The sequence below is a fragment of the Crassostrea angulata genome, chromosome 5 (assembly GCF_025612915.1).
Source record: "Crassostrea angulata isolate pt1a10 chromosome 5, ASM2561291v2, whole genome shotgun sequence".
NCBI lineage: Eukaryota > Metazoa > Mollusca > Bivalvia > Ostreida > Ostreidae > Magallana > Magallana angulata.
In genome coordinates, this window is record NC_069115.1 from 24,246,039 (window position 1) to 24,266,790 (window position 20,752).

Consider the following 20,752-nt stretch of genomic DNA (forward strand, 5'->3'; position numbering starts at 1 on the left):
TGATTAATGAGTAAATACGAACAAGCGAAGGAAGATAACTCCACTTTAAAGACACAAGAGAAGATAATTCTATTTACTGTTCTAATCCTCTTCCCTGAACTCCTTTCAAATGCTGTCACGATACTATAACAATAACGTTGATGGACAGCTTCATATTTTCTTTTCTAAACATGTGAATTAGCTTATTTCTTTAATTGAAATTCCTGAGTAGAATAAAACAAGACAAATACATACCCCCCTTTCCAGCCATTACCCTTGCCTTACATGCAGGTGACAAGAAATATTATTTAGATAATTTTTTAAAAATATGCATTACTTTTTATTCCGTGTTCTGTGTCTGTAGAGAAAAAGAATTTTAAAACATTATGTGCATTAACACTATATGGTCATATTGCCCCCTCCCCCACCCACCTCTAAGACCTGAACCCCTGACCCAGGGGCCATGAATTTCACAATTTTGGTAGAGGAGTTTGTGGATACATAACCATTTAGTTTTTCCCGGTATCTGTGGGAGTAAAAAAGAAGATTTTCTAAGATTTAATGCATTTCACTATATGGCTAAATTGAGCCCACCATAGGGCCTAAAGCCCTGTCCCAGGGATCATGAATTTCACAATTTAAGTAGAGGAGTCCGTGGACATCATAACCTTACACTCAGTTTTTTTTAAAATATATATGGGAGTAGAAAAAAAAGTTTTTGAAAATTTGGCTTTTTTTGCTTATTTTGCTTTGCCTGTGACCACGGGGGAGGAAGAGCCATAAATTTCAGAATTCAGAATTTCCTTGGCCTTGTATTTTTCAAGAAGAAGATAAAAATGTATAATTGATGACGCACAACGCACTGACGCAAGACGCACAACGACGAAAGAAGACCAATTGCAATAGGTCACCTGAGTGACTAAGGTGACCTAAAAAGTCCTTGGACCATGAATTGCTTATCGTGAGACTTTGATTTCTATTTTAAATATGATTGATTTTCTTCCTCAAAAATATCTATGCTACTTTATTAAAATATAAGACTCGATTTTTTTAGCTTTAATACCGAGAAATCGGATGAGTACTGTCTTTTGTTTTAATATATATTTTAAAAATCATTGGTACTTGAAGATTGACAATTTGTTTTTATTTTTTTCCAGTCAAGCTCCGCTAATTAATAATCAAAGATAATTCCTTTAAAAAATCCGGAAATCATCTGAATTTTCTTTGGAATTTACAATCTTGCGCATGCGCATTACTTTCACGCTAAATCACGGGAGGCTCTTTAGTTTATGTTTCCAAAATATGACATGTGTATGTATAAGCTCAGAAACGATAAAACAAATACGTGTAAATTTTCATTGAAAATTAGTCCTAAATACATCAAAGGAAATACGGGAGACAACTCTAACTCATTGCATTAATATGAAAAATCCTGAGAGTTCCGAATGTCAACATGGTGTGTAAATTTGAAGCGAGAAAAAAAGTTGGTGAAAAGTGTTAAGTTCTTCATTAGTATGAATTAAATTCTTAGATGAAAGATATTTACAGCCTTAAAAATGTTTTTTGTGAATAATTTGACTGTTATTTACAATGCAGCTTCATTAATTTTCTCCAAAATCGGTTCGGAGCGATTCTTTCGCTACATTAATACGGGTGTATACATATCGGAGGCGTTTAACTGTGATGAAGGCCCGTCCCGAGATTTTTCGGGTAGATTTGTCTAATTTAGCAGAGTGTAGTGAAATTAATAGCATTATTGTAGGCTTAAAGCTTGATTTTGTAAATGTCAACAATACGGCATGTCGATGTATCTATTTCGTGAATGTCCGATATCATATGTTATATGCCAACCCGTGCACGCACGGGTCAAAGTCTAGTTGTATTTTAAATAATTGATGTTTCCTATATCTGGCTATTTTTGCGTTTATCTTTTTTTTATCTCGGGATCACTTTCAAATTTTCAAAAAAATATAACATGCAGAAAGTATGTCCTTTATCATTTGTTATATTTTTTTTAAAATCACAAAAAGATTGATGCATATATGAATGTTAATTACACGTATTTACACACATTTTATATTTTCTATGCAGATTTTATGAAAGGTTATAAAAACCAACCTGATGGTCTTTCTTTCCTCAATAAAACTAATCATTGAAATTTTTCTTTTGTGATATTGTGTCTTACTATGCCTACATTTATGTCCTTCGCTTACTTTGAGGACAGAACCTTAGAGAGTAAACAATATTGAAAAATTTTCAATAGATTTCACCTTACCTTATTATTAATTGCTGGAAAAATTTATAACACCCCACCCTTTTCACATTTATTATTTAATGTTTTTTAAAGGGATGTGATATTCCACTTATTTAAAAGTATTTTCCTCTAAATGCTATGCGTCAGATGTATTTGAAACTGAGTAGTTTTAAAGAATAAGTCAAAAACAGATGATAGACTAATAAGCAACTTACAACGGGTAATAAGAAAAATTTGTTTTAATCTTTGACTAAGGTAAACCGGTTGGTTTGGGCAAAAGAAAGCGGCAGACAACAGACAAATCTCACCTTGTCTTTTTGATAATTTACTGAATGTGTTGACATTAATTAAATATTTCAAATAAGGTTGTATTGTTGTACTGATTGTTAGCTTACAGTAAAAATGAAACAATATACCATTCAAAGTCGACGTTTCCCGCTGGATAAACTGACTCTTTTATATTGGGATTTTGCTTTGTTACTTCTAGCTTCTCTTGAAGGTACGGTAACAGAACCTGATCACTCATCAGTGGGAGAGGTGGTCTTCTGTATTTTTCCAAAAAAGCGACAATTTTTGAATTACTTGTGTCTTCTGAACCACAAATGATAACCATTTTGTATCGAAGACCTGTTATAAAAATACATTTTAATTACAACATTCATAGCTCATAATAATAATATTAATTTAATTAAAAAAAAAGTTAGTTAAATATATTTGAATAGATCTGATGCCCAGTATCTGTGTACATGTAAGAGGTCTCATAATTCGGTTTCCTGATAAAAATACTCCACTCACACTTGTACCGTTTAACTGTAGTGCATATCATGTACCTACACGACTTTGAAAGGAAACTGTTGTTAATTTAATAAACATCATATCAATTTTTATTAAACACGGTCAAAATGTTTCTCTGATAAATTGTTGTATGTTAAAATTATGGCTTTGTCTCGGACGCACAATTTGTGCCTCCGTCAAGTCAATACATGTAACAACCATCAATAATAAAACCACGCTCTGACGAATTCTATTTCAAATACAAACCAAAATCAAGCTGAAATGGCATTAAACCAAACAGAAATACGTTTTACTTTGTTTTTGTGATGTTTAATGTAAATTAGTTTGAACTGGTGGTGCTTTTATGAAAATCAATCAAACATAGTTTTACGTTGCTTTGAGCTCAAGACGTCCTACAACGTTATTTGAATTTAATCAATTATTTCAATGAGACGTTTTTGAAGCTGATCATTTATTATCAAAACAACGTTTTGTTACAAAGGTTGAAGCATGCTGTGCTAAAGTGCTTTTCAAACTTTCAATTCCATTCTGTAACACCACTATTTGATTGAAGTATGGTTTCAGATGTGATATGGCGTAATGTGTAAACAATAAGAATACATCTTAAGGCGTTGTTAATTAAATTTCTCAATTCTAAATACTGTAACATTGATCATTGCATGTGTGTATAATGTAACTTAAAATTATGTTTATTTGAAATAAATATTGAAGATATGTAAAACTACAGTAATACGATATTACTGATTTTAATAAAAACCATGTCCTATAACGTATTTGTTTCCGGGCTTTGTTTGCAACCCGCAAAGTCAAGTATTCTCCTGTCCCTTAATTTGAAATAAATCTCTTCATGCATTTATTTGCAATTTTGCAAATAAAATACTAATAATAAATTTTATGTTACCTATTTACTCACTTTTTTTCATTGTATTCTCAACGTGAAAAGTAAGATGTTTTTCTGCCATTTCACAAACGTCATATCTCAAGTGTTCAACGTTTGCCAGGCAATATATTTTTCCAGAGTCACTGTACATTGCCCTTCTCCAAAATATTTCTACCTACAAAATTTAATATTAAAAGTTATCAATTTATTTTAATCCCATATAACTTTTTTCGTTTCAACATCTGAATTATACTTTACCTCGCATATGCTAGTGTCTTCTGTACATAACAAAACTTCGTCCGGTTTCGGTAAAGTTTGTTTAGCATCAGCATGATAGATTGAAAGAACTGTAGTGAATACGTCACCTAATAACATATGCAATAAAGAGACAGGTGGAGGTTTTTTTCAATTGAATATATGCTTGTCATTAAAATGATAAAATGAATGTTTTGCAAAAAAATTGATTAATCTTTTTATTATTTTACCAACCTTCGGAACACACAAGTAAATTTGGCTCTCCAGTTTGAAAACATCTGAGGAAAATTCTTTCGACAATCACACTATCTATTGATTTAAAATAAAAAATGAAATGAATCATTATTCTAATCTATGTTAAAAGATTTTTTGTCACTCATGATGCAAAATAAATTTAGTCAACCACGGCAGTAATTTATTTTTAAGAATTATTTTAAATGACTGACAATAAAATTGGATTTCCTTATCCATTTGATTTTTGTTTCCTATATAGAGCAATTCTTAAGGCTAAAATAATGCGCAGAATATGATTGCGTTTTAACTCCTGTGAATTTTCAAATATGTATGAAATGTCAGGTACTAGTTTCTGTTAATTTGAATACATTACCTTTATTTTGTAAAAAAAAAAAACAAACAAAAAACAAAAAAAAAACAAAAACCAAACAAACAAACAAAACATTACCTGACCCCAAAATTATTAATTTTTTTTCTAAGAAAAAATATTTTTTAAAGATGCTCAGTGCAATAGAGTATAATTTCGCACATGAACATTCGATCATAATAAAATAAAACTCATTTACACAATGACATCCCTTATATACTTTGAACAGATTAAATGTTATAGCATCATATTGTCGATACAGCTACAATAGAAATAACACATTTGCATAAACACATTTTACCTTTCTTTGAAATCTGTTGCAGAATTATTGCCAAGTGTTCAATGCTCAGATAGTCTGACAAATCAGATGATATTGATGTCTGAAACGTTGTCCAAAGTCGATTTAAATTCTCTATCAGGGGACCTACAGCTGATTCACTGAAAATGATCAGTATGTTTTTATACTCTTTATGAGGTACACTTTAAATCGGCTTTTTAAGTAAGGAACCTCGAATGTCGAATCATATGAAAATAAAAATCCTAACGTTAAATTATTTTCATCTAATACCATTTACTGTGAATTATTACTAGTAACAAATAACCGCAGACATGGTTATTCAAAACTCTATGTATATATTTTTTTTAAGTTATTGGGCAAAATAAATCTTTACATATTTCAAATATAAATTTATATTACTGTAATTGTATGTTGCGTTAAAGTGTAATTTTTTCAGGAATTTTGATTCTAATTACATTTCATTTTTATTCGCATTAAACAGTCTAGTGTTCATTGTGGAAACTTAACGATAATTAATTTAAATGTTGATACTGGTTATTTACGGAAGCCCATTTAGGACCTATCAAAAAATATTTTTGAATTTGATATAACGAATTCTTGAATTTGTTAAAACGAATTTAAATTGTTATAACAAATTGTTTAATTCGTTATAACGAATTAAATTTGTTATAAAAAATTTTAGGAATTCGTTATAACGAATTTAATCTGTTATAACAAATTCACTGAATTCGTTATATCAAATTTAAAAATCTGTTTTAACAAATTAAATTTGAAATAACGAATTCTTGAATTCGTTATTTCAAAGTTTTAATTCGTAATTTCGGTTTTTTAAACTATGTTATAACATATTTTCACCCAATTTGTGGTAACAAATTTCATGTTTGGGGGAACAAATTAAACGGTGCGAACTTCATTTGTCCATATCGGCGTACGACGAAATACGCCGATCAATTGATTGGCGTTAAACGGCGAAATGGTATTAAATGAAGTAAATGTAACCATGGTAACAGATGTAACAATTTCAAAAGACACCTTACTTTATCAGCTTTGCTAGAATTCCTACATAGATAGAAACAAAATATTTAAGAACTATATGTAGCAATGCAGTTTCACCAAAAATACAATATATACAGATTTGTTTCGATGGGTTTCTGTGCAAAATTCCAAAAATTTATTTAATAAATGCTATCAATCAATGAGCATGCTGATTTATTAACATATATCTGCATTTTCATCTCATTACATCACCAAACCGTTAGAGGACGACGTACTTAAAAAAAATACCGGACTTGAATAAAATTGATTTAAGAATAAGGAATCATTCTTTGAGTTTTACTAGTCTCAGGTGATTTTGGCCGGGACGTGTTCAAATCAAATAAAGCTCGACGGGATTTATGATAGATATGACCACGCTCTGACCGAAATTATCAACTAATAATATTCAAAGAATAATTCCTTATTACTTTAATACTTATGTTTATATAATTTCCAATTTCTACACTTTAAAACAACATTCTAAAACCACTGTTTTTTAATGAATAACACATGCTATGTATTATTTCGCAGCGCAGCCAATGCTGGTTTTCGGTTATGCTTTATGACACGCCCATTTTGTGTCGCTCGTTTTTATGAAATTATCACAGTAAATGACACTTAAAAATATAAATATAATATTTTATATGATGTAGCTAGGCATTATAACCAGGATGTGCGCATGCGTGAACCAACTTTCCATCCGAACGATGTATAGAATAGCCTATTTTTGGGAGTTGATTTAAATCAACTCTCCTAAATGTATGCAGTTACTCAGGCAAACCGAAAGTGAAACAGTGTTTGGACCTAAGTAAAAATCAACATTGCTGACAACATTTAGTTCTAATCGATAAATTCGATGTAATGAGTTCTTAAGCATTATTTTTTAAGGAAACTTATTTATAGATACCTTGTAAATAGTTAGATTTTAGATGGTACGAACAATTTAAGTAATTTTTTAAGTCGTACATTTTATATATTCCTACGCCAGAGCTTGTTCTCTCTTGCTTGTCGGTGATTAACGGATACAGCTGAGAGTCTGGTTGAACGAGACTAGAGTCCAATTGTGCGTGGATCCATACAATTTCTCATAACGATTCCGATTACTGATACGTAGTTTGATAAAATAGATCTTTGAATATTATACAACTTGATTCATATTGGGTTTTCACGAAATTCCTGTGGAAGAATTCATATTATTAAAAATGTGCGTAATTCAAATACATATAGAAAAGTACTTGCTATGCAAAATAACATATCATTGATTTTAAAATAAATAATAATCGATAAAATCAACTCACATCAGTTCTTCCGTACTTTGATTGTATATAGTACAACCAGGCACTATAACCAGGATGTACGCATGCGTGTACCGACTTTTCGGTAAACGTTTGGGAGGAAATTCGAAAGCTGTTTCGAGAAATTTCGAATTGATATTCGCACAATTTAAAAACGTATAGGAAAATTCGACATTTACATTATAAATGTTCATAACAAGAGATAGGAATGTTGTGTACATTAGATTTACACCAAAATGTTGTATAAATATTAGTATTTGAGAGAACAAAAAAGAGCAATGTTACAGGAAAACAATAGGCACTTAGCATCGGAGGGGGAGGGTGGTGTGAAGTGGAGCAGGGGCAGGGGGACGAGCTAGACTACCCCCTTCAGCACACGCTTTCTCGCAGCAAACATTTTTCTTAAATTTACATATAAAAGGTGAATTAACAAGGAGTCCCCCGCCCCTTATGTTTTTGGGACCAGGTAAAAACTGAAATGAAAGAGAGGAAATAAACTGTAGAATTGAAGTTAAAGGTACGCCTTTCCCCACACCCCCACGAATTAGGATTTTTAAATGTTTTAATAGCATAGTGTATGTATCACTAGGGTCAGTGTTCGTATCACCAGGGTCTGTATACCCATAACCTGGGTCAGTATTACAATTATCAGGATGTCTATATCTATTACCGGGGTCAGTGTACGTATCGCCAGGGTCTGCGTGCCCATCATCTTGGTCTGCATATAAAAAGCCTGGGTCAGTGTACGTATCATCAGGGTCAGAGTATGTATCACTAGGGTCAGTGTTCGTATCACCAGGGTCTGTATACCCATAACCTGGGTCAATATTACGATTATCAGGATGTCTATATCTATTACCAGGGTCAGTGTACGTATCACCAGGGTCTGTGTGCCCATCACCAAGTCATTAGAACCCATCATCAGGGTCTTAATGCATATCACCAAGGTCAGTGTTCTTATCACCAGGGTCTGCCCATTACCAGGGTCTAAAAACCTTTATTGTTATAGGTATTGAGACCCAGGTGATAGGTATACTGGCTCTGGTTACGCGTATACATGTACACACTCTTGTATTTGGGTACACTAACCTTGGTTATAGGTAAACTTACCCTGGTGATGGGTATACTGATTCTGGATATTGGTATACAGACGCTAGTGATGTGCACTCTGGCCCTATTAATACTAGTATACAGACCCCGTTGATAGGCATATAGACCCTGGTGAAACGTACACTGACCCTTGTGATCGGCCTGGTGATGGTACGTGGATTTCTGGCTATGGGTAATCAGACCCTGGTGATGAGCACAAAGACACATTGACCCTCGGGATGAGTATGGAGACCCTGGTGTCCTGGTGATGGGTATACTGAATCTGGTTATGCGTATACAGACCCTGTTGATACGTACACCGAGTCTGGTAGTACGTACTTTGACCCTGGTAATATGTACTCTGACCCTGGTGATGGGTAGACAGACCCTGGTTATGGACACACAGACCTTGTTGAGGGGTTATGGATAGAGCTACATGGGGTCGGTGTTCTGACCACCCCTACCCCTCCCCAATAACCCCCCCCTTGAAAAAATAAATAAATAAATTATTCCTCTCCTCCTAACCTTGAAATTTTTTATTGAATTTAAGCGTAGATGTTTATAGAACCTGGTGAATGGTATATTGTATGAGATACAGTAATATTGGTTTATATATAAACCCAATTCTTTTTTACTGGTATATGTAAGGACACCGTGATATTTTGTTCAGGCAGGTGGCATCGTAAAGAAGTGAAAAGAAGGGGGTGGGATGGGAGAATCGCCAAACAATTCTTGACATGCGAAAAAAAGAAGTCTGAGAAAAATTCGAAAATCGTACACCGTAGGGGTAGCTATAGAAATGCTAAGTTTACCTCAAACTTAAATTTCACTGTTTATTTCCTCCCAGTCACTTTCAGTTTTTTACATGCTCCAAAAATGCTAAGAAAGGGGGGGGGGGGTGGGCACCTGCATGAGGACAGGCCTCTCCCTGCCACCCCCATCAACCCACTCGTTTGAAGCTATGTGTCTATTGTTTTCCTGTAACATTGCCTTTATTGTCCTCGCAAATATTTAATTAACTTTTTTTAGTGTAAACCAAAGGCACATAACATTCCTATCACTTTTAATGACAATATGATATAAAAGTCGCGGGGTTTTTTTTTTTTCGTTTTTTTTTTGGCACCTATCATCAGTTCGAAGTTTCTCCAAGAAGCTATCGAATTTCCTCCCAAACGTTTACCAATCCCAATGGAAATTTGGTTCACACATGCGCACATCCTGGTTATAATGCCTGGCTATGTCATATAAAAAATCATATTTATATTTTTCAAGTGTCCTTTACAAATCAATTTTGAAACCTATGGCCCAATTATTATCTTGATTATATTTCTAAAAGAGGTAAAAATAGGCACTTTGAAGAGGCGTAACTCCATTTTTTTTGCATCGATTTCGATGCGGTTTTTGCATTAAATTCTAGTAAATAAATTCTATGACATAAGTTCGACATTGGCTGGGCTGCATGTACCCTTTTATAAATCAGCATGCTCAATACTTAATAGCATTGACTAAACAATATTTTGGAATTTTGCGCAGAAACCCGTATTTCTGTTTATCCTGCACAATATTTTTGATGAAAATGCGTTGCTACATATATAGCAGTTCTTAAATATTTTGTTTCTGTATATGTAGGAAATCTAGCAAAGCCGATAAAGTAAGGTGTCTTTTGGAATTGTTACATCTGTTAGCATGGTTACAGCAACAGCTGTGACAATATGTTCCTCCACATTTTTGTTCTTAGGTCAGTTTACTTAATTTACCATCTCGCCGTTTCGTCGAACGCCAATATGGGACAAATGAAGTCTGCCCCGTTTAATTTGTTCCCGAAAACATGAAATTTGTTATTACAAATTGGGTGAAAATATGTTATAACCGAGTTTAAAAAACCGAAATTACGAATTAAAACTTTGAAATAACGAATTCAAGAATTCGTTATTTCAAATTTAATTTGTTAAAAGATATTTAACAATTTGAAATAACAAATTTAGCGAATTTGTTATAACAGATTAAATTCGTTATAACGAATTCCTAAAATTTGTTATAACAAATTTAATTCGTGATAACGGATTCAACAATTCGTTATAACGATTTAAATTCGTTTTAACAAATTCAAGAATTCGTTATATCAAATTAAAAAATATTTTTTGATAGGTCCTAAATGGGCTTCCGTAGTAATTAGATATGCTTCAACCTTTTTAAAACATGAAAATCTAAATTACTGCGTATAATTTTCATAGATACAAATATTGATGTTTTTATGAAATGGAAGATAAAAGCAGAACTAAGTCGTATTTTAATCTAGAATAAAGAAAAAATGAGATGCATTGAAAAGATTCATAAACCTGCTGGTAGGGAGGGTATCAAGAATTTCTTCACTTGTGATGGTTTTTCTCATCACTTCAGGGGTTTTAATATTCTCCTGTTCTGCAGTTAGTATCCTTTCTTCGTTTTCAATACACCATAGTAAACCTACAACATTAAATTATTTTGTCATGACACGTTAATAAATACTTGTCGTCAAATTTTGTTTGGTGTCAAATTAAATATAAATGAATTAATCTGGAATATTTTTTACATCAAAAGTGACAAAATCATTTATGTTCTACATGTATTATTAGTATTAAAATCCTATTGTTCTATTTTCAGCTGGTACGATCGGTTTTTATATTACCAAAGGTTTTTTTTACATTCTACTGCAGATTCAAACTTAATATCATAGTAAATTTTCTTTGAAGTGATATAATATCAAACCAATATACATAATTCATTATTGAGTTAGTAAAATTTAACATTATCATTAAATATCAAAAACGTTTATATGCTTTGTGTTACCGTCATCAAAATCTTTTGGATCAATGCCATCTTTTAAAGCAGCCCTAGCTACCGTTTCTTTCTGTCCTGCATTTTTCATTTCACTAAGAAAATTTGCTATTTCGTCTCCTTGATTATCTGTGCGACAAACTTTATCGTCATTACAGTTCAATATTCGTAGTTCTTCATTTGCCTCTTGCAATGCCCCGGTTAGATCGTCAATATTACAGTCGCTTTTGACAACAGAAAGCAAGGGAATTATAAATGGTGGTATTTTATCCCCATCGATAACTTTTGCCAGCTCTCTTTGTAAAATGACTAATTGATCTGTAGTGTAATAATTGAGATGTTGATATTCATATCGCTTTTTATCCAAGTACTGAAGCCAGTTCTCAAGACTTGTTTCCATAAACTTTGCAATATCTGGCATAATTGTGATGACGTCGTCTTTATCGTTGCGCCTTCCTTTCAACTGTTTGATTTTTTCTCCTTTTCCAAATTCTATGAATGCACAAACTGGTCTTTTCGGATCGCATAAAAATTTAGTCTGCCAGCTTGTAAACAAAACGCATCCAGATTCCAGAAGTTTTATGTAAACATTGCACAAACGAATGACGGAGTCTAATACCTTGAGAAAGAAACACATGTGCACAAACATAGAGCAGAAGTTTCGAGTAATTCATTGAAAGTAAATTAAATCCATTAGATTTTAGTTCAAGAAATAAGCAATGAATAAAAGCAATGACTTATATGCGATATTTATAAAACAAAAAAGAAGTATAGCGCCTTTTTCCTTTACAAATATTCCCTACTATTGTGTTTAAACGGTTAGTACCTTTTTTCTACATATAAGTACGCCAAGCAAAATAAAATGACTGATTTCATTATTAACACACATTATTATTTACATGTTTCATTATAAAATCAGCCATTATTTTTACATAATGTTATGAACATTTTATCTATATTCATCTTTTTAAGGAAAGTCCCATTTCTGAATCTTATTCTTATATTTTTTTCTTAAAAGAATTTTGAAGAATTATAAGCAAACATTCAGGAGACCAGAATCGACGAATTAACATGAAACTTTATTATTCAAAAATCGTTTCCGGTTGTAATTACTGTATTATTGTATTTATTAAGTTTATTTCTTTTGTTTTAAGGAAATATAGGTGTGTTTGCAAAACAATCATGAGTAAAATTAAGAAAAAGTCAGCACCCCCCCCCCCCCAATTTTCTATTCCTTCATACTTAATTTGGAAAGAAGTGCAAGAGGCAACTGGGCCACATTGCTCACCTGAACAACCATTTCTAATGTGTATATTTGCCAAAAATTTTAAATGTAAAACTTTTCTTAACGAGGCCTGGGACAGTTGGAGTGCGAATGACAATGCGCATTTTATAAATTTCTTTTATTATCTTTGTTTTTTTTTATTCAAAATAAACATTCTCCGTAACGTTAAAAACGGTGGTTACGACATCATTGTTTTCTTCTATTGTAAAGTATGCAAAAAAAACAAAGGAAAAAATGTCTGCTCAATAATTCGAAGTGGCCATGGATTTTTAAACCAGACCAAATTTTTGGATTGAGCAACAAAAACATATTAGGATTTAAAATGTTTTATTCTGTTAAGAGTTCATTTTTGTAAGCCAATATATACCGCGATATGCCAAAATAAAAGAAATGGGTCATTGCAAAAAAATTAAATTTTCTCTGGATCAAACCAGGAGGTCAAGATTTTTTTAATTTCCCATCTTGTGACCTTTTTTTAATTAGTTTTTCATGTATTTTCCTACATATTACATTGCCTCTCTGATCTAAAGCTAACTAATATGGAAAAAAATTACATGCCAGCCAGAAAATTTATCGAAATATCTAAGTATGGAATGTGACATTCAGCCTCGTTAAATATTTTTAAATTTCCAGAAAAAACTCATATATTCCAAGACTTAACCGTATATGAGGGTGGTTGGGTGGATGGGTGGGTTGGTGGGTGTATGTTAAATTTTACCATTGTAAATCTGTCCACGTCTTCTTTTCCTTTTTCAGCTTTTCCAGCTATAAGCATCAGTTTGCTTTCTAGCTCTTGTAACTCTTTATATCTGTATCTTCGACGAAATCTTTCGTCTAAGGATTTGTCTTTGATATGAAGCTGTAACACATCTTCTACTGTCTACAGGAAGGAAAAGAGACAAGTTTATTTGTTCGTCGTTCATGCGGGTTTTTTTTTTCATTTGTTGTGGGTTAATACATGTGGTGCATTAAAAACTTTTTCTGATTTATTTATGATCTTTACTATGGCTATGTTCATGCCAGTCTATTTTTTTTTCAATCAATTTTATACACATAAAACTATTCATAAATTTAAAAATGGCCATAAAAAAGCTCTAACGAAACATTTTACTCAAATGTCAGAAAATATGTACAAATGTATGAAACGGAAACTATCATAAAAAGGCTCAGTTAAAGAAAAATCAAAGTACTGAGAGTACTGATAGACGGGGTATTGAAAGTTTGAATTTGTAATTGTCCTGGATTTCCTCGAATATGCTTCCAAAATTTATGAGTTTGAATTAGTTGTTACAATCTATGTTAATTCGGCTTTTTTGCAATTGTCTGATACTTTGTCTAAATTTTACTCAATCCCAGCCTTCGTAATTGTAGAAAATTGACACAACGGTATATTATGTAAAATGAGACCCCAAGGAAATATTTTAATAAAAATTACTACTAACCGGGAAAATCAAACAACTATATGAAAGTAGATAATTTTAATCATTAGATTTTTTCAATTTTGTGATCCAAGGGAATATCCACAAGTCGGACGGTATCCGTAATAAAAGTTTTATGAAAACCCCGAAAGCTCTAAAACTGCTGAATTAACAAACAAAGTTAACGTTTGTATACCGATAACAAACACAGGCACCTGACGTTAGAAATATTTTTTTTACAATAAGATTCCAAGAACTTTGACAATAAAAAGATTTGTCACGGTCGCTATTTTGATTTTTAAGACCGACTTATCTGACACGATTTTCTTCATTTGCGATTTATGCAAAAGTAATAGGTAAAAATAAATCCATTCGCCACTTACTACCTTTTTGTGTAAACTCGTGCATCACCTACACGAATTACGATACAACCGTTCCTTTCATTAAAAATCATACTCCGAAAATCAGAGACATAAATAACAGAGATTGTCAACTCCGCCATTAGCGTGTAAATGTTACGGGACCAACCCAACTTTGAGAACTACAAGTGCAACAGCAATCTTGTATAAGTCATTAAATTTGAACCTGATAGTGAACATGAACATGAACCTGTAATATTTTAAGCATGTCTTATTTATGTAATATTTACAAGAACTTTTTATTTAGTTTTTAAATTACTTTTTTAAAACTTATTGACTTTTCAAAAGTAATGGTAATGCATTACTTCACTCATATAATGGTAATGTAATGCATTACTTCAATAAAATTTAGTAATGGTAACTTAATACCCTAATTCATGAAGTAATGGTAATGTAATGCATTATTTTACAATGTAATTCACCCCAAGCCTGATTCCAACTAAAACGAAAAACATTAACATTAACATTTACGTTGGTTCTTCAATCGATAAGATTGTATATATTGTATGATGTATAAGTCTTCCAAAATGTATTATCTATTATAGATTTTGCTTTCAATGCATTGTTAAAAATTTAAATTCAGTTTAATTAACTAAAGAGCCAACGAACGAGAATGCAAATTCAAACTTGTTTTTATTTTCTTTGTACAAAATTCCTTTAGAGACGAACAGCAGTCATACCGCAAGAAGACTGGAAGCCAATGAAACACCTATTTAATTTGTAAAACATCTGTGTATAACCCGTCCCGATTTTAACTTCGGCTTGCGCATGAAGTTTTGTAGTATTAAGGTGAAAGATTGTCAAAATAAAATTCACAACTTTTTAAAAATGGCACATTGCTTTTGGAAACTTTGATTTCGATTCCATCATCAACCTCTTCTAGTGATTAATGTGCTCGTACACCAACTGAATCGTCAACGGCACTGTGCATTCAGTTACATAACTCATTCCACATTTGAACCCGAGCAAGAATATTTTGATTAATAAAACTATTTGTTTATTTTCTTAATAGAATTTTGTTTATACACAGAAGACTGAAAGGTTTTATGCGAGTTTTTATAATACATATTTACTGAAATGCATGAAAACCTTCTGCACTATTTTCTTACGCGTAGACTCAATTCATGTGTTCTACGCGTGCCTTCCGGTTTGAGACTTCGGCTGAAAGTAAACCAATAGATGGGGTCACGTGACCCCGTATAAAAACAGGTAAGATGGTAATTCCTATTCAAGTTTGAAGATTTAATAGTGTTAACTTTGACAGGTTAAAATTAGGTTTAAAGAATACGACTTTCTCATATTAAGCTACTGTTGCCATGGATTAATGTTTTTATTTCCTTTGAAATAAGGATAGAAGTATAATGCAGCATTCTTTTGATGATATTTTCTTTAGATTGAAATAGTTATTATATTGCTACCTTACCATTTTTGTACTGCTAGTATTCTCCTCAAACGTCCCAATTACGTAAATTCCTGCAGCATTGATTGCTTTTACTTGCTCCATCGATGAAATTTCGACAGATCCTTGAGATTGCTTTACACCATCGTACCATTCCAAGTTTCTGCTTGTGTCTTTCTATTGATATAAAAACATTCTTCAGCTCATTCGTAGTTTTCAATAGATAGATAGATAGATAGATAGATAGATAGATAGATAGATAGATAGATAGATAGATAGATAGATAGATAGATAGATAGATAGATACCAATTTTTCTGGTAGTTTTGGATCCCTTTCTAGCTCTTTCCACACCTGCTTACATTTTTCTATTAACTCTTTGTACCCAAAAGATTTATCAATGTTAAAAATCAAAGGTGCAAATCCACGGGTAGCTGATAGTAGAAAGTTCACTCTATCTATTTCCATGTCTCCCTCGCCAGCTGTCATTGTTGCTAAATCAGCAAACACATTCAATTCTTGCAAACCTAAAACATTTTTTGATATTTAAATTACTTTTTTTTTATTAAACAGGCGATAAACTCTTCAGAGTTTGTACCTTCATTTTTATCGTACATACATTTGTTTTGTTTATGAGATCATAAATAACACTATCAGAAATGTATATAGCTATAACTATATTGTTCCTAGGATTCAACCTACTTTTTATATTCTCTTGGAGCCAACGGACCATTTTTTTGCAATTTATGAAAATTACAAGACTTTCAATTCTGTTTTTATTCTGGTTTTGCAATTCGTCACATACACCGATCATACTGCTGGTTAATTCTTTCATAGGCACACTGGCATCCGTTTCCTTAAATATGAACTAATGTATTTTAAAAAATGATAGAAAACTGACGCAAATATGCTTAAACAAATTGTGACCATGCTTATGATATAAATACGATGTACAGTGAATAATGATATGAAGCATTGGATTATTTTAACATTAGTTAGTTTCTGCTTGGAAAATATCAAAATAGCAAAGCTTTTAAAAACTCGCCATTTGTTCATTAGAGGCAAATTCTGGTGTAAATGCATTTCAAAATATTTTTATAGGACTTGGAATACCACTGTTTTATGGATTTATATGGGGTTTTTACTATCATATTCATAAACCCCTGTCATTAAATAAGAAATAGTACTTTAAACAACCATAAGATTGGTTTTATTGTTTTTTCTTTGTTCCATAATACAGACAAGTGTGCCTCTCACGAAAATCATTTAAAATTGACGTAAAAAGTATTACTTTTAATCATCACTTTCAGAAGTTTTACGCGATAACTCTAAGTGGTATTATGCTATGTTCACGTGATTTTTTGTTGCTGTTTTTTTTTTGTTACACATTTTTTATGTTTGAATCTCCAAACATTGTGCACATTTTAATAACAAAAAATGTATTTATGATATTTTTGACCATTTTTACCATTTCCGGGTTTAATATTACAACATAAATGAATTAACTTTTCTCTCCAAATAAAATCAAAACATTTTAAATGTATGAATAATTGAATTTTTAATTCATTTTTAAGATATTCTTTGTTCAATTAAATATATTTAAACAGATTAATAATATTCATTTGAACGCTTAAAATAGATTTATAAAAAAAATACAAGCCAATCTATGACTATAAGAGAAAACACAACAATACAGTTTTATTCAGTCCTGCGTTGAAAATAAATGTAAACTTTTGTGATTCATTCTTAAAACAATTACATGTACTTCTTGTGATATTTAGAATTCTGCTTATTGTGATCTGCATTAATATAGCTCCTTGAGGATTGTAAAAATTGTATTAGCAGATATAAAGTGAAAGTAATTAATGAGTGATTTAGAGTCATAAAAAGATATATCAATCAATTATTGTATGGAGCTAAAAACTGAATATTCGGATTAACAGAGCTACCGTTTTAAATTCGGGACTTATTTTGTTAAATCAACACAGCATAAAATTGTGAACTGAAGTGGATTTTTTGCCTCAGTCGATCTTTCAAACACCGTTCCAACCTTAGAGCTTGAAAAAAATTGAAAGGTAAAAGAAATATCATTAACTCTGTCTTTAAACTTTATTTTGAATTTTTATATCTATAAAAAGAAGGCTGAAAAAATTCCATTGGCCTCAGAGCAACATAAAAAGTCTATGTTTTTCAGCTTGTGACGGAAAAATGAAACTTACGTACATGTACGTAAACAGCAAAAAAGCGATTTAAGGTTGCATTTAGAGAAGAAATTGGTCATAATAGTCGAACAAATACGCAAGTAATTCTTTTTAGAAGAAAAGAAGTCAAGAAAAAATACATTTGAAAATCTAACAATAATTTAAGGAAAAGGTATTTTAAAAATGATGAAATTTATTTCATGTAAAAAAGTAATCTAAGGTGACACTGGTTCGTGTTAAAATTTAATAAATATCATATGAATATTTACAAGAATTTCACGTAAAATGTGCAAGACATTTTACATGATTTCATTTTATATGCATCAACTGAACATGTCTCGAAATACGCGTACGGCTCTTTTTAAATGAAGTTCAGGTGCGGCACAATTTGCTTGTAAAATCTTTCATTATTAGGCACGTGTACACCTTAACGTTTTATTTTCCATGAAATTAATCAAACATAAGCATTGCTTGCTATCATTTTACTTGAAATACGAATAAATACAACTAGTTTAGTAAATAAAAGAATGAATACATACTAGTTTCATCATTTTCTGAACTTCATCGAATTTTCCTTTGAGATCAAATTGCTCTGCAAAGTCTGTTATAACTTTTGCTCCTTCCACACGCTCTCTTAATAATTTGTATTGATCAAACTGAAAAAGCCGTTGCTTAATCCATTGTTTTTTATCATCACTAGATGTATCGGCGATCAAGTTTAATTCTTTGTTAACTACTTTTTTCTTCATTTCGCCGAAATGATTTCCAAACTCCTGAAATGTGATATCCCCACTTTTCAGGTCAAGATAGAGCTTTTCCCAGGCTTCAAACACGTTATTAACAATGGATTTGTTTACCTCCTCAATGGTTATAAACTCTGTGCGTTTATGGTTTTTTTCCAAACATCTTTTTATCCAAATGTTTTTAAAAACATCACTCCTTTGACACCTGAAAACAGTAATAATTTATATCTCAAATAATGCTTACATTTGAATCCATCTTTTTTTTCTCTTAAATAATTAGGATTACGTCTTGTGGTAACAACTGGGTTTTTTTTATCTTTTTATCTCACCAGGATTTCCAAAAATATGTACATATTTTTTCACAAAAAGATTTTAGTTTAATTACATTTCTTCTGCAGTTATGATTACATTTTTAAGTAAAAATTATTAAAAACTTTATTTCCATTTTTTTCATTTGAGTGTATTATCTCGTAAAGGGAATGTTTACATTTAAGTCATATAATGCACTTTGCCTATGTTAGCACAATAGTGAATATTTTACGTAAAAGTTGATTTATATAGTAAACAAAAAAAAAAGAATGAGCATACTAAACAGTTTATTTATCCAAAAATGACCAATACTATACATTAAAAAAATTATGATATGACAAATTTTTAATATATGAAATGCGTGAAAATGGTTCTAAGATCGATTCCATTCAAGCCAAGTTTTGGTGACAAGAAATTTCCACAGGATGCTAATAACCGGGTTCGCGAAAATATTTTGAAAAAATCTGTAGAGTGAGTTTATCATACATTTAGACACATACAAGTTCCTTGGAACAGACACCGTATATTTGAAATATACAAATAGATAAATGCATACGTTTGCCAAGTTTTGGTGACAAGAAATTTCCACAGGATGCTAAAATATATTATGAAAAAATCTGTAGAGTGAGTTTATCATACGTTTAGACACATACACGTTCCTTGGAACAAACACCTTTTATTTGAAATATGCATCCGTTTGCTTGAGTATGTAAAAAATCTTTCTGTTTAAATTATGGTATAAATTAAACACATAAAACAGGGATGCATGGTTCTCCAAGTTCTATATATTCTACAAAAAAAATTCTTCTTCCATTAGGAGTCACGAGTTGAATCAACTGGAATCTGCACTACCACATATAAAGGGTGCTTCAACATATAAAGTTTCAGATTTTCTGGATGAATTGTTTTCAAGGATAAGATTTTCAAAGATTTTTTTTTACATATAACACTATGTAAAAAGTCGACCACCTCCCCCATTTTTATTGTACTATCCTATTCCAGGATAATGATTTGATTAAATGTGAAAAAACGCTACCTGGAGATGCTTCCATACAAATTACAGCTTTTCTAGCCAATAGTTTTTGAGATGATTTTCTCTATATTTTTAATTTAAAAATATACCCTACCAATTTTGGCCAATTGGTTTAAAGAAAAATTTGAACAATACCAACATATTTCAATACTTCTTAATTAAAATATATTCAAAGAGAACATGGCTCTTCATTTATTGAAACTTAAATTCCCTTTTGCCAATACTGATATGAACAAAGTAGGATTGTCACAAGGAGTTTTGTAAAGAATTTATGTTGAAAAAAAAATGATAGACGGATAGAGAGGCGGACAGATGGACGAACATTAACCAAAATTTGATCAGAAAAACCCAATTAAGCGTAAAGCTCAGCTGAACCAAAAAAATAAAAAGATTAATCATACTCGTTAAGACGTGGTAGGTGCTTGATGAGTTCTGGAGGAAAATTCTGAATCTGAACTTCTGGATTGTAAACTTTTTTGGTAACATGATCATCAATATTTGGTAATGTTTCTGTCCTAAAAAACAGTTTGAGCGGTTGCTCATCTTTGTAGAACAATTTACTTAAGTCGATGAGGTTTTCTAAATAAAAAAGAAAACAAATCTAATATCATATAGGAGATAAGGTTATTGCAAAGAGTATTTGTAATTG

The 20,752-nt window shown here is 31.5% G+C and overlaps 1 pseudogene; it reads right to left on the reverse strand.

The window, feature by feature from the left end:
* The window catches only part of LOC128185245 (E3 ubiquitin-protein ligase RNF213-like), a 209,364-nt pseudogene that overhangs the window by 137,237 nt on the left and 51,375 nt on the right, over positions 1 to 20,752 (reverse strand).